Source organism: Lissotriton vulgaris, unplaced genomic scaffold (genome assembly GCF_964263255.1).
Source record: "Lissotriton vulgaris unplaced genomic scaffold, aLisVul1.2 SCAFFOLD_3358, whole genome shotgun sequence".
Lineage (NCBI taxonomy): Eukaryota > Metazoa > Chordata > Amphibia > Caudata > Salamandridae > Lissotriton > Lissotriton vulgaris.
This window is the reverse complement of record NW_028244284.1, coordinates 147480-163541: the sequence shown is the minus strand read 5'-3', so window position 1 is coordinate 163541 and position 16062 is coordinate 147480. Positions and strand designations below refer to the sequence as shown.

Genomic DNA, 16062 nt, shown 5'->3' with positions numbered 1-16062 from the left:
GGGGACCTTATGTCGAAGCCGACTTACTAGGGTCTCAACAGAAATTTCTAGTGGATACGGGTGCAATGAAAAGTTCAGTGGCTCGTTCTCGGGTCCCAGGGGCGGCTCTGTCTGGCAAGAATAACATATCTGTGGGTTTCGCAGGAACCCCGGTGATTAGCCCCATTTCTAAACCTCTCACGTTAACGATTGGTCCTTTTACTGTTGATTCACCGTTTTTATTGACATCAAATTGTGGAGAAAATTTGTTGGGTTTAGATTTATTGAAGAGATTGCATGCCACCATTTATTGTTCTCCGGATGGCGTGTACCTTACTCTAGGCCCCAATGTTGCCCGCCCACTACAGTGTTTCTCAAAAGACGACCCGCTGCCACCTGAGTTTCGAGGCATACCCGACAGCTTGTGGGCTGTCAGTGATAATGATGTAGGGAGAATGGATATTGCCCCGGTGTCAATAAGAGTGAAGGTGGGAGCCAAATTGCCCAGAATTCCACAATACAGAATACCTAGAGAGGGTGAGAAGGCTTTGTTACAAATAATTCAAGATTTAATACAGTCTGGAGTAGTGGAAGAGACTGATTCGAATATATGTAACAGTCCTATTTTGCCTGTACTTAAAAGACGGTCACCTGATGCAACTGATAATACTCCTGATGTCTATAGATTTGTGATTGATTTGCGGCAGGTGAATAGAGTAGTGGAGCCACAGTATCCGGTGGTCTCGGACATCACTACGATATTAACGATGATTCCACCTTCGGCCAAATATTTCTCTGTCCTTGATTTGAAAAATGCTTTCTTCAGTATTCCAGTACATGAAGAGAGCAGGTATCTCTTCGGATTCTCATTGGCTGGCCGAAGCTTCCGCTTCAAGAGAATTCCTCAGGGGTACACTGAGAGTCCTAGTATATACAGTCAGGCTCTAAAGGCACAATTGGATGATCTGGAACTTCCACCTGGCAACGTAATGTTGCAGTACGTGGATGATATCCTAATAGCATCGGATGATGAGCAGGGTTGTCGGGATGCTGCTGTAAAGTTGTTACACCATTTGGCAAAAAGGGGGCATAAAGTATCCCTTCCGAAATTTCAATACTGTCGAACGGAGGTCACCTACCTCGGTCACCTCCTTTCGAAAGTGGGGAGGAGATTGACGCCGGAGCGCATAAAAGCGATCACTAACATGCGAATACCTAATACGCAGCGAGAGGTGCGCGCGTTCCTAGGCATAACATCGTATTGTCGTCAGTGGATACCTAACTATGCGCTACTAACAAAACCCCTATTGTATCTGACTACCAAAGAAGTGCGCGAACCCCTACCCTGGACCCCCGCATGTCAGGAAGCGTTTGAGTCACTAAAAACGTCTTTGTGTTCTGCGCCAGTTCTTGGAACACCTGATTACCAGAAGCCTTTTGTTCTTTACGTGCACGAGGCAGAAGGTTGCGCGTTGTCTGTCTTAACTCAGTGTTTTGGGGGGAAGCAGAGACCGTGTGCATACTTCTCTGCAATGCTCGATAATGTGGCAAGAGCGCTGCCGAGCTGTCTGAGAGCCACGGCGGCTGCTGCGGTCTCTATAAGACAATCGGCAGGGCTCGTGCTGGGATCAGATCTCACAGTAATGGTACCGCATGCTGTGGATATTTTACTAAACAGGACACAGACGCAGCATTTAACAAGCGCTCGTCTGACGGGTTACGAGATGACTCTTTTTGCGCCCCATGTAACAATTAAAAGGTGCGCCACATTGAACCCCGCCACCTTGTTACCTATCCCCACAGATACTGACACGAATGATGATGACATACATGACTGTTTGTATAGGACTGAACAGGAGACAAAGGGGAGGGTGGATCTGACAGACAGGCCCATGGAAGAACCAGACGGGGAACTGTATGTCGATGGATCCTGTTTTAAATTACCAGACGGGACATCGACAGCAGCATACGCAATAACAACATTACAGACGGTGGTGGAGACTTCTAGAATACCTTACAATTCTGCTCAGGCTGCCGAGATTATTGCCTTACTGAGAGCATGTGAGTTGAGTGAAGGGTTGAATGTGAACATTTACACCGATAGCCAATACGCCTTTGGCGTGGTTCATAATTATGGGCGACTTTGGGCGGAACGGGGATTCTTGACCTCCCATGGACAACGCATCCAACATGGTCCACTGATATTACGACTGCTAACGGCACTGACATTACCCAAAAGATTGGCTGTGATAAAATGTAGCGCACACAAGACAATAGTGGACGATGTCGGGCGAGGCAACGCTTTTGCCGACGAGACAGCAAAAGAGACTGCTAGAGAAAAATTACCACGAATGTTTGTGGCAGGGCCAGCACGATGGGTCCCAGATATTCATATGTTCGCAGACACGGTACAGAGTGTCAAGAACATACAGGGCAAAGCGACGGATGAGGAACTGAGAGCATGGAAGGATGGGCAGGGACGACTGGATGCGGATGAATGTTGGACAGACGTGACAGACAAAAGACGATGGATGTTACCAAATGCGTATGTCCTTCCAGTAGTGACGATGGCACACGGGCCTGCCCATGTGAGTGCCAAGGGCATTTGCAAATTGTTAGACCCGGTGTGGAGCAATAAAAATATCTCTAAGATGGCCACCAATTTGGTTCGCCAGTGTATGGTGTGTTTGAGACACAATCCTGGAAAGGGTACCCCTGTCCCAATTGGAAATTTTGCACCCCCCTCTTTCCCTTTTGAGGTGATTCAGATGGATTACATCGAAATGGAAAGAGTCAATAACTTGAAGTACGTCCTTGTAGTCGTATGTGCTTTTAGTAGGTGGGTGGAGGCATTCCCAACGAAAGACTGCACGGCTATGTCTACTGCAAAAATGTTGATAAAGGAGTATTTCTCCCGCTTCGGATTACCTAGGGTGATCTGGAGTGATAATGGCACGTCCTTTAATGCTGAATTAGTGAAAAATATATGCAAAGGTCTACACATCACCCAGAAGTTCCACTCAGCCTTGCATCCTCAGGCGGCAGGACTGGTGGAACGGTTTAATGGCACACTCAAGTTAAAAATGGCCAAAATATGTGAGAGTACAGGTCTCCGTTGGCCAGACGCACTTCCCTTAGCTTTGCTTTCCACAAGAGTCACTGTAAATGCAAAAATGGGCGTCTCCCCGCACGAGGTGGTATTTGGCCGCCCGGCCAATATCTGGGGAGTGCTCCGACCTAAATGTTTTTCCGAAGTTCCTTACCCTCTGTTGACAGATTATCTGTATGCTTTGACTAAAGATCTTCGTTCTATTCATCAGCAGGTAGCAGACACTCTGAAGCCGTTGCCGGAGGGGCCTGGACACACCATCCACCCAGGGGATTGGGTCGTGGTGCGACGATACCAGCGGAAGTCCTGTTTGGAGCCGAGATGGTCTGAGCCTCGTCAGGTGCTTCTCACCACGCGCACAGCGCTGCGGATTGACGGCAGAAAGGCGTGGACCCATGCCTCTCATGTGAAGAGGGTCCCGCTCCCGTTGCCCTATGATCAATGGGTACAAGACGGCATCGCTGACCAGGAGTTCGAACATATCCCGAGGTATGTTCCTTTCTCGGATGCTTCACTGATTGGAGAAGAGCGAAGCGGAATTGAGAATACTGTGAGCTCTACCACTCCTTTTGTTGCTAGCAAAGAGATACCGGAAAGTTCAGCGTCTGCCACTGATACACCTGCTTTGTTTTCTGACCCCGAAGTGCCAGGGAGCACTCGCTATAATTTGCGGCCCCGAAAAAAATAAGTACAGTGCTGGAATATGATGGACTAAATACTGGAAGAAGGGCTTAGTGGACATTCTGAAAAAGAAGATTTAGTGGTAGGGATGGACTTGTAAGAGCCCTGGTGTTTAGCCGAAGATTGTGTGCTTTGAGACTATAGAGTGGCGCGGGGCCCGAATTAAGTGTTTCCCTTATTTCAAAGTGTTGACCAGCGACGTTGGAGTAGGTATGAACGGTAAAAGCCTGCCTGTGAGGCTTTGAAGGACACAGGGAGAAGATCCCTTTTTAAGGGTTGAAGAACCCCTCCGGCCGGTTGAGGATTGTCTGGGACTATTTTTTTAGTAACAGTGTGTGATTTTTACTTTTTGATTTTTGATACTTTTGTACGATTATTAGAAATGTATCCCTTTGGGCGACCAATATCTGATGAGGAGCAGCCTTTTGCAGCTCCCCCGAGACGTGAGCCTGATTCCCCCTGGTTGGCCCTTTCCCGAAAGGGAAAGATAATAGTGGTAATAATAGTTTTAATTGCCTTTCTGGTGACTCTTGGAATACTGTTTTTCCTAGATAAACATTATCCCGTTCATACATTTGCACCCACACCTACTGCTGTTCCGGAACACAAAATGTTAACTGTTGAGTATGGTGAGAGAATGATACGCAAAAATTATAAAGATAATGTTTTTATTAAGACTTTGCATCATGCACATGCCACTACCAACATGACAGATTGCTGGGTTTGTGGGCTCTTGCCTTCTGCTGCTTATAAAAAAGATAGGTTCCTTGCTCTCCCTTTAACTCCAGTGAATAGTTGTGTGGGGTGGTATACTCTTATAGGTCTTGTTAAATATTTCCAGCAGCCAGATTCTTTGACTCCACGCCTGCAGAATAGGGGGTGGACACTGACAATGCGAGTGCGGCCTTTGCCTTCAGCTTCCCTTGGACGAGTATATACTGACGGACGTTTTGACCAGACTTTTATACAGACATGTGAGAAAAAGTTGGGTCGTTTCTTGACACCTAATGATACTGATCGACTAAGGGATAGTTTCATGAAATTGAACGCCACTTTGTCTTACAGGCATCCCCCTAAGAGTAACAACAGCTCCAAGTCTTTGATACCCCTGGCTGTGGTAGGTCCTCCTCCATTTTTCTGTATAGAGGGAAGGGGTCCCATCAAGGTTGGAAATAGCTCTTGTAACGTGACTGCTTCAATACGCTTGCTCGTTAGCCCCTCTTTGATTGCCCCACCCAGTGTCTATTTTGTTTGCGGTGAAAATGGATACTTATGGTTGCCCGAGGGTTGGGGTGGGGTGTGCTACCTGGCTTACATAATTCCTCCCGTGTATGTGGCTCCCTCTGATTATCACAGAACTCATCGACGATTCCCCAGTCCTCAAGAGCAGCCGCAAGAGCAGCGTAAAAGGAGGGAACTTCAGGTAGAGGACGTTGATCAGACAGATACCTCGTATCAGCAATGGACTGATTTTTCTAAGGGTCTACTTCCTTTCTGGGGTCCTATATTCAACAGTAGAGCCATTAGACGACTATCTAGGGTAATGGAAAAGGTGGTTCTGGTTGAGGCTGACATTACGACTAACATCTCTGTTGAGGTTCAGGCTATGAGATTATTTACGATCCAGAATAGGATGGTTCTTGACGTCATACTAGCTGATAGGGGCGGGGCCTGTCGCGTCATCGGGACCTCTTGCTGTGTTTATATCCCTGACTCCGCCCCGACTGTTAACTTGGCAGTGCAAAAATTGCATAGATTAGCGACTGAACTGCATCAAGATAATGGGACATGGTCTCTCCAAGGGTGGCTCTGGGGTGCCTTTTCTTCCTGGGGTTGGAAAATACTGATGGGTTTGGTTGGAGTGGTGAGTGTAATTCTGTCATGCTGCCTTTGCATATATTGCCTCCCTCCATGTTGTTCAATGTGTGCTGCAAATATACGTCCGAAAAAGAAGTTACATGGTCAATATGCTACTTCTATGATTACTGAAATTCCTGCTGATGCAAGTTGGTTAATGTTTATTGCAGAAGATGCTCTAGACTGAAGTAGTAAAGCCCTGCCCCTAGAATGGATGTCGGCACTACCTTTGGCAAATAAATGAGGCTATAGTTAGCCAATGATGCTAAAAGGAGGGTCTGATAGAATTCACTTTTCGATGCTCTAATTACCCTATGATGACGTGTAAGTTAGCATCATATGACTAACTAATGCATTTCGTATATACACCTATGCTGAATACATATTCTTACTTATTGCTTATATTCAAATGTATGCGTGACCATATTAGTTTCTTAGCTTAGCCTGTGTGCCACCATTTTGTGTAACTCTCTGTGCCTGCGGGCTCTGCTCGCTCATGCCCCTCCCGCAGGAATACAGAAATATACTAAGACAGCAGTTTTCGTTTCTCGGCTTACTGTGGTCGAAACTAGCAAGTTTCGTTATCAGTAATGTTCTCATGCCCAGAGACGCCGAAGCCTAGCTCCCTGGCCTTGAGCAGAGATAATAATGTATCCCTTGCAGGTGCAGATGCCTGCTGTATGAGAGCATTGTCCACCGACTTGAGGCTCGGTAACTTTCCACGAGGGGCGTACCCCATTTACTGTATTGCATTATAATGTATTGCTGTGATGCAGAGAGTCAGTCCTCTCGTTCGCACTCCTAGGGGTGAGGTCGGACAGGGCCCTCTCATATGAGTGTTGTTTGGCCTAATAAAGACTTTTGTTTATACTTCTCCACTGTCCGGCTGACTTCCTATAAGGTAATTATAGGTGAGTGCTGTAAGTCACTCCAGTGGATTTGAGCCACGCTTATCAGAGCTATGCACACAATATACTGTTCATTGATCTGCATAGTATGAGAGTGTGGCCAGAGTGTTAATTCTTCTCCAAAGAGACAAAGGGTTCATGTACATGCTCCTGGAGTATCTGGACCAGTGTTAAAGCGTCGACGTTTCGACCCTGGTGCACCCCAGTTGGTGGTCGCGGCGGGTCTTTATCAAGACGGGGTGGAGGGGTGGAGGGGACAGTATGTGAAGCAGGAGGAGAATTCTCAGCCTGGTGGGTTGCCAAATGGTCAAGCCCTGTGTTCATGGAAGAAGACGGTCCGGAGAAGACGGGTGTAGCGATCCGCCCGCATTCAGAAGAACGTGCTTCTGAATGCCAGTGTCGAAACGTCGACGCTTTACCACTGGTCCAGATACTCCAGGAGCATGTACATGAACCCTTTGTCTCTTTGGAGAAGAATTAACACTCTGGCCACCCAAATTCCTTGTATATAATTTGTACATATGTGTCACTGTATTTGATGCACTGAGCACTTTGTTCACCAACTGTCACATTTCTCACACATTTGTGTTTTTTGACGGTCTTATCATCATTTATTGAAACAATTGGCATCATTGAATGAATCAATTCAGATGTAACATGTTTGCTTTTCTATAAATATAAAGCATTTTTGGAAATCAATTTCAATTTCTCTATATGTCCTTGTTTCAGAGAGTTTGTTTTCAATGTGTATTGAGCGCACCTAGCCTTATTTTTCAAAGTGATTGTCTTTACCCAACAGAACCACCTTTGTATTTAACTACGATTACCCAGTTTCTGAGGGACACAGGGTCACCCCTTTCTATGTAAACCGGGCCTCATTTATGAACCCATGCGTCACTTTTACGCCGCCGGTGCGTCACTTTTTGTGACGCACCAGTGGCATAAAAAATGCGCCTTGTTGCGCCTTATTTACAAAGTGACGCATCTAGGTAGATGCGTCACTTTGTAAACCCCTGCGCCACATTATACCTGCGCCAGGTATAATGTATGCAAGGGGGGCGTATTGACGCAAGAAAGGGTCGTAGAAGTGACGCAGTGAAATCTATGAGATTTCACTGCGTCACTTCTAGGACGCTGTTGCGTCAAAATCTTGCGCCTGCCCCACAGCAGGCGTAAGACTGATGCAGGCCCTTTCACATGGGGCTTGCCCCATGTGAAAGGACGCATTGCTGGAGTTGCGTCACTTTTGTGACACACTCCAGCAATGCGTCACTTTTGCGCTTACAGATACGTCAGAAATACTGACGTATCTGTAACTCCTTGCGTAATGATGCGTCATAATGTAAATATGACGCATCATTAGTGTCGCAGGGAGAGCGCAGTGAGAAGTGACGCATCGCTGTTTTCACGCAGCGATGCGTCACTTTTCATAAATGAGGCCCCAGATGCCTAGTATGGCCAGTCCGACCTCAGCAAAAAAGAACAACATAATTTGCAATGTTTTTGTTGGCCTATCTCCTACAGGTAACTGCATATAAAATATAATGCACACACCTTTAATGGACAATAATTGCAACTTAAATGTATTTGTGGGAAATGCATATTGATGGTGGGACAGCTCGGTTGGTTAATGAGATCACTTAGGATGTCACTAGGTGTAACCGAACAGTCATTGATTTGTATACTGGTCGGTGTATTGGGGAAATAGTGACGCATTTATAGTGCTAAAAGATCTAAGCCTATGACAGAAAACAATGTGAATAAATCAGTGAGTTCAAAGAATGTATTATATAGAGCAAGTGATAAGTTGCACTGAGTGTAACTAGGTTGTCCCTAAATGAGCAAAAATATTTCCTTTACACTCCTTTCAAAAGTTTACACCTTCTTAGGTTTTCAGTAATCTGCTGATTGTGCCCAGTGCAAACCTTTTTTATTGGCTTCCATTAAACAGACAAATTCCAGATTCTATCAATGAAATCCTTTACAGGTTCCGTAGAAGCCTTTAGATTTGCTGACCAAACAATTACGTATATTTACATTTCTTTCAAGTAGCAGGCACTTTGGAGAGATGGCTTTAGCTGCCTCATCCTTTCAATCTAAGCAACTCAACCGTCCAGACACAGTTAAAAAAAAGTATAGGAGCTGTTCTGAGCTAATTAGTATATAGGAAATGTTGTTCCTCTGTCCACTCCAGTCTCTAGTTATAAAGGACATCATAGTCAATTCCAATTGTTCCTATCACAAAACGTTGTGATCTAGAATCTTAGTCATGTTTGGGGAAGCAGAACCTCAACTCCCAGAATGCACTGTGATGGTAATTGAATACCCTGGACTGGAACAGTATGTCCTGATGGCATGGCATCATCTGGTAACCTTAACAGATTAACGCTTCAGCGCCACTGTTTGAGGCAGTCAGGAACAAGAGCTGGCAGGCAGTTAATGACAGACGAGATTTTTAGTCATACCAACTCAGTTCTGCTCATTTGATCACATTCAGAAGGATGGAAGTCTGAGTGGATGCACTGGGGTTTAAACCTGTGGCCAGGGATCAAACACCTTTCTCTATTATTTGTGCATGAATCCGTTGACGCACTCTGATGGATCACCTCCTTACTCACCGTAAGAAGCCAGGGAATCCACTTACCACCTTTCACCTCTGAACCCAAGGAGATCACCTGCGGTGTCCCCCAGTGCTCATCCCTGAGCCCCACGCTCTTCAACGCATACGTGATCCCATTGGTCAACATTGTCAGAACCCACGGTCTGGACATCATTTCCTATGAAGACGACACCCCGCTCGTCCTCTCACTCACAGGCAACCCCATCACCACCAGAACTAACTTCCACAGATGCATGACAAACATTGCCAACTGGATGAAGAACAACTGGCTGCAGCTGAAAACAGATATGATGGAAGTACTGATCTTTGGCAAAAGCAGCAACACATGGAACGATTCCTGGTGGTCATCAGACCTAGTACCCTCACCCACTCCCTCCAACAATGCCAGAAACGTCAAAATCTCAATTGACAACAAGCTCACTATGAAATCACAGATCAACTCGGTCTTCTCCGCCTGCATCCTCACTCTGCACATTCTACTTAAGATCTTCAAGTGGCTACCCCTACACACAAGATGCACTCTGACACGAGCCCACATCACCAGCCGAATGGACTATGGCAATGCCCTCTATGTAGGAATTGCCAAACACCTTCTGCAGAGACAACAGACCATACAGAACGCCGCAGCCAAACTCATCCTCGGCCTTCCCAGACAAACCCACATCACACATCACTTCAGGAACTTCCACTGGTTCCCCGTACAGAAGAGATGCCAATTCAAGCTGCTGACCCACGCACACAAGGCTCTACACAACCAAGGACCCGTCTACATTAACCACTGCCTGACCTGCCACCAACCATCGAGTAGACTATACCTCCCTTTCACTTGCCTATACTTCCACATCTACCGAAGCAGAAGTAGATGATGCTCTTTCTCCCACATTAAAGCAAAGACCTGGAACAGCATCCCCACGCACCTCCGGGTCATCACCTCACTTCTGGAATTCCGAATGGCCCTCAAGACCTGACTGTTCGAATAAGCCTCCAGGGCCTGCAAGTTCCTTGATACCCTAACGGGTGATAAGCTGTGCTTTATAAATCTTGATTCATTGACTGAGCCAGCAGATTTAGATTCAGAGCACAAAGGTTTTCTCTCTCTGCATGCATTTTATCCTTTTTGTTAAGCTTTTAGTCTTTAATTACCATATAGCAACTATTTGGGAACACGTAGTATAGTAATGTCAAATTGACATTGTCTTGGTTACTAGAATGTTTACTGATGTCATTTATTCCAGAGCCCTGACTCTCCTGTGTTTTGTGGCAGTCAGTTGTTCTGCATCGTGCTGTGAGCAGTCCTGTATTTTGTGGGCTCCAGTCAATAAACATTCTTGCTTCCCCTCCCTCTGGTTTTGCTGCATTATCAAAATACCAAATATTGGCAATGACTATATTCAGTGGTACTATTACGGTAATCTGGAGCCGATCAACTTCGAAACGATGCTTTATTCCTGGAAAGCGATTGTTTACTTTGAAGAATTGACTGCTCGGAAGTAGTCAAGAAAGTTTTACTGAAGGAAGATTTGACTGTAATTCAAAGTTGATGTGAGCACTGTTTTGGGCAAGCTGTTATGACGTGTAATGGGCAGTCCCACATCCCCTATGCTTAGGCTGTAAGCATGTGGCGAGTTAAGTCAGCACGCTTTACAACCATATTGGATTGGCTATTACTGGAGTTAGAGTTCATATGTTGTCATCATGCCGCCCACCATTTTTGAATGGGCACATTTTACTAGAAGAAAATCAGTTTTACAAGTTGAACAACTCAAGAAGTTGAATAGAGTTTTGTCAATATATTTATATTTGGATTGGTGTGGATTTGGCAATACATTATTTACATTAAAAGACAGAGAATAATCACCATTATTTACAACATAAACACCAAGCATATTCAAAGTAATGGAGTTTAATGCATCAAGTTATGCAACCACCTCTTTTCCTGGAAAACTATCCATCAAATGGAAATCACGTCTGTGTAACTTTGAAAACTATCTTGTAGCAATCGATGTGATGAAATATCCTTCAAGGAAAGCTTCACTTTTATTCAACTATCTGGGCAGAGCTGGTCAAGAAGTTTCTACATTTTGCCACAATAGGAAGTTACCTTAGGATCAATACGTTGCTTTGGATGAGTGCAGTGAAAAAAGTCTAGAATGGCCAAACAATTTTCTGAGGTACCTAGAATTCTGCTTTGAAATCACAATTTTTTTCAGTAGAAAACAAGTAAGTAGTGAATCGGTCAAACTGTTCATTGTGGCATATCGCATACTAGAAGCCACCTTTGAATTTTTTTCTGGATGTGACATTTACATTAGCAATCAATTTGTTTGCATTACTTCTCAAAGAAAACACACAAAGGTCTACTGACTTGTAGACGTTCAGCTCTTTACTAAGATATGGATTTAGCTAAAAGTATAGAAAGATAGCTAATAGCCTACCAAGCACTTGCCTTTGATGAAAAGATTTCACATATTAGTTTGGTGGATGATAGCACATACATTTCTGCTGGTAATGTCAAAAATCAATTTACTGGCTTAAATTCTAGAACAAACTAGTAATTCTTGTTTCAGATGTGGTTAAAGAAATCACATAGGCAACAATCATAACTTTCTTACACAAGGAAAACGTTACAACAGTTGTAAGTATGGCCATTTTGAAAAAGTTTGACAATGTAACACGTCTAAGATTAAGAGTGTTGATTTATAAAATGAGTGTATAGAGCAGTTGGATAATGAGGTACTTAAACAATTGAGATTAACTCAGTGTCTGAGGGTTGAAAGCTGCTAAAAGTTCCAGTAAGTGATGTTTGTATTAATGGTGTGAAATGAATTACTATGGGAGTTTCAAGGTCTCCCATAACTATACTTTTTTGAATATTGGGACTGCAAAACACATAAACTAGAATCTAGTGATGTCAGTGTCATGGCATATGGTGAATTCAACATCATCATGGTTGGATCTTTTATGGTACATTGGCGTGTTTAGATAAGACCACCAAAATATATGAGGGTGAGCTTTTTTAGGGTGGCAAGATTTAGCACAATTCGATTTTATTTTTAAACCAGGATCTGTTGTTCCAATTGTGTGATCTTTCCATATCAGCTGTTAAGCCATTTTGAAAAATGATCACTAAGTATCTTGAAGTGTTTGACAATAAAGTATGTTCTGTTCTTGGTTTTAAATATTCAGTTAATTTAAAAGAGTATGCTGGACCGATCACACACATAACGTAAGACCGGTATCAATAAGTGTTAGAGTTGATTTGAAAAAAATGTTAGAAGACCTGCTGGAGGCAACTGAGTGACGGTATGATTGTTGCATCAGAGTCTTCTGAATGGGTTTCCCCTATGTGGTGACAAAAAAGAAATCTGGTGCTTTTTATTTGTGTGTTGATCTTCGTTCTTTAAATAAGAACATTATTATGGATTGCCATCGTTTTTTACATCATACACATGACATGCTGGGAAATTTGTGGAAGGCAAAACATTTTTCTATGATTGATCTTCATTCAGCATATTACCAAATTCCTTTCAGTAAAAACTGTCAAGAACTCAACAATTTTATTACACATTTTGGACCATACAGATATTTACGGTTCCCTTTTGGGCTAACCTCTTCTGCCAGTGTTTTTCAGCCAATGGTGGTACTATTTCCTGATATGGAGAATGTACACGCTTTTCAGGATGACATCTTAATATTTACAGAAGACCCTAATGAACTGCTTGCTGTTTTTGAAAAAGTATTCAGTGTTCTTAGAAAACATGGCATGACAGGCCACATAAATGAAGACACTTTATCAACGAGTTAGGATATCGTAAACAAACAGATTGTGCTGAAGATATTAAACCTAAAGTCAATCAAGGATGCTGCCATTCTGAAAGACAAGGATGCTTTAAAATCGTTTTTAGAACTTTGCGAATATTACATGGAGTTTATTCAGGATTATGCTGTAATTGCACAATTACTTGGTTCTCTGCTGGAAAAGAGGACACAGTTTGAATTGTCTTCTATCTAACATAAATGTTTGAGAACATCAAAAACATGCTTATAGATTCTGCCTTGACACTTTTGTTAGTGGTGATAATTGTGTTATTAGTGTGGATGCAAGACTTCTAGGTTTAGGGGCAGTCTTATGTCAGTATAGTGGTAAGAAAAATTGTATTATCGGTTTTGCTTCCAGAACATTACAGGATTCCGAAAATTATCACAGCACTACAGAGCGGGATGCAGTAGCTTACGTGGGGCAGTGGAGACATTTAAAGAAATGTAAAAAGTTAATTTGAGATACTCCATTTGATATATGTATTGATCACAAACCACATATTTACTTACTGAGTGGCAGTGGCTCAGGTAAGGCCACTGCTAGGGTAGTCGGGTTACTGTTGACACTTCAATGATATAATCTATCTGTAAAGTACATTCCCAATTAAAGAAATGCCAGGGCTGGACATTATCTTGTATGCCAATACCTGCTGATTCTTGCACTGACAGCTTAGAAGAGAAAACGTGTGTTGTGGCTGTAATTGATACTCTAGGTAACAACAAAAGGTAATTTCTGAAAGTCATTGACTCGAAGCCACAAGAAATTATAAAGTCATTTTACCTGCAATGGATTATGTTAAAAAAGGATGGCCAAATGATATTTGTTAGAATCCTAAACTTCATGGTTATGTTCAAGTGGCATCTGAATTTACGATTGAAAACTATCTTATTATGAGACATGATTTATTGGTTCAACCACAGCAATTGAGAACAGTTTATTCATACAGCTTATACAGAGCGTGAGAGTCATTTAGACGTGTCAACCACTTGTAAGAAATGTGTGAGATATTTTATTGGTGGGCATACTTGGACAGTCAAGTTTCTAATCTGAATAATAAATGTCAGGAATGCTCACTTTCTTACAAGCATTTGAAAGTGAGAGAGAAACCATTACAGCTGGTCCCTTTCTCAGATTATCCATAGGAACATTTTGCCATTGATGTTCTTTGGTCTGTACAGTTTACTACCCAACACAATTAAATATTTCTTGGTTTTAGTAGAATATTACTCAGTGTGGTTCTATTTTTCTTTTGTAGAATCTGCATCTACTGAAAATACAAAAACATTTCTGACTAATGTTTTTAAACTTGAAGGGTCTCCAAACTATATTGTAACAAATAACAGTACTCATTTGTTTCTGCAAAAATGTGTAAATTTATGGAGTTTAATGCTATCAAACATTTAAAATGAGCCCTCTATAACCAATCCTCATATTGACTAGTAGAACGAGTAAATCGTATTTTGAAAGAGTGTTATCAGACAGCTCTTTCTTCTGGCTTAAATGTTGAGGAATATTTCAATGAAAACATATGGGACCATTTTACACACCTCACTGTGTAACTAGTGTTTCTCCATTTAAACTGTTGAGAGGAAAGGGAGCGACTTATGCAGATGTGGTTGTAACCTCATTTAAGGCAAACAGTGAATACATTGGAAGATTTATGTGAAAGAGTTTGTTTGAGTCACCACTGGCACCATTATGTTCGAGAACATAATCCGAGGCAACTTCAGGTCAAAGTGGAGGACTTTGAACAGTCAGTGTTGATTCTCCACTGTAAAATTTAGGTAATTGGGATGGCTCCTGGTGATGAGAATATGCAAATACTCATCCATGAGAATCCGCGGTCATTAGGAAGTGATTGGCAGGAATAAGAGGAATAATCATCTGTAAAGTCCCTATCTTGAATCTGATGTTCTGTATGAAATTGTTAAGGTTCTTTAAGTTGGTTACCAGATGGTGTACCCTTGATGACTCTGGGACTGGAAAGTACACTCCCGACCTCTTATTTTCCTTGGAAACTGGGACAATTGCTCCTTTCTTCTGAAGAGCTGATACTCCCTTTAGCAGAGCCTCCCTTATGACTGGATCTTGAGGGAGCGGAGTACAAAATGTCCCAGTGGACATTCAGTCCGATAAGAATTCTATCAGACAATCCTTGCTGACCACCTGAAGAACCCAACTGTCCATCATTATTTCTTCCCATTCTGAAATGAATTGTTGAATTCACCCTCCAAACTTTGGTGGAGCATCCTTTGTCCCAGCATAGTTAGTAGCACTGATTCTTGGCACATTGCGTCTTGTTTCTTGTAAGATTTGAAAGAGGATGATTTTCCCTGGGATTTGGAATACTGAACTTGGGGGTTTTGTCTCCTTGACGGTTGGTGGAAAGAGACTTTAGAATTCTAATAACCTAAACTTATTAATGACTGATGATGGAAGAATGAAGAGTGTTTCCTTTGTTTAAAAATCGGGTAGAGATTATCTTTGAACTCCTCGCCAAATAGCCTGGACCCTCAAATGGCATTTTTTGTGCTGTTGTCTTTTGTGCCAGTGTTCCAGCCTTTGAGGTGCAGATTCCTTCTGACAGCTATGGAATCAACTCCAGCTAGTGCTTATCATCTGACAGTGCTTAATTTGTAAAATATGAAGTGCAGGTGCTCACATTTATAAAAGGCCACACCCACTTCACCATCTCCACCCACAACATCCAGTGGCCCCACCCACTTTCTTTATAGGGCCCCACCCACATCCACAAGCCTAAACACATTAGAGCTACCTCCTCACGCCTTGAGTTTCGCCAGAAGCTGAAGACCTAGTTCTTCACATAAGCATTTCGAAAACCTTACACGTACACACCTGCCGTGGGTGATTAGTGTGATATACGATTCAATATAACATAACATATTTTAGAATTTGAGAAGCCTATGACAACAACTTAAAAGTGAACTCAAATTAGAAAATGTGTGTAAATCTCAAAATTAACCATCAGTAGGATCATTTGAGGGCCAGAAGCAGCTTTATAAACTAAAGAGAATGTGCATGTACTGTGCTGTTCAAAAGATTTGAAGGTATGAAGGAAGGAATACAT

General features: G+C 42.8%; 1 long non-coding RNA gene across 1 annotated transcript in view; it reads left to right on the top strand.

The window, feature by feature from the left end:
* Positions 1-6500, top strand: part of LOC147668108 (uncharacterized) — a 75441-nt gene extending 68941 nt beyond the window's left edge. The window contains exon 2 of the long non-coding RNA XR_015304158.1: positions 3300-6500. This is a non-coding gene — a long non-coding RNA (uncharacterized LOC147668108). The remainder of the gene's footprint in view (positions 1-3299) is intronic.
* Positions 6501-16062: the final 9562 nt, after the last annotated feature.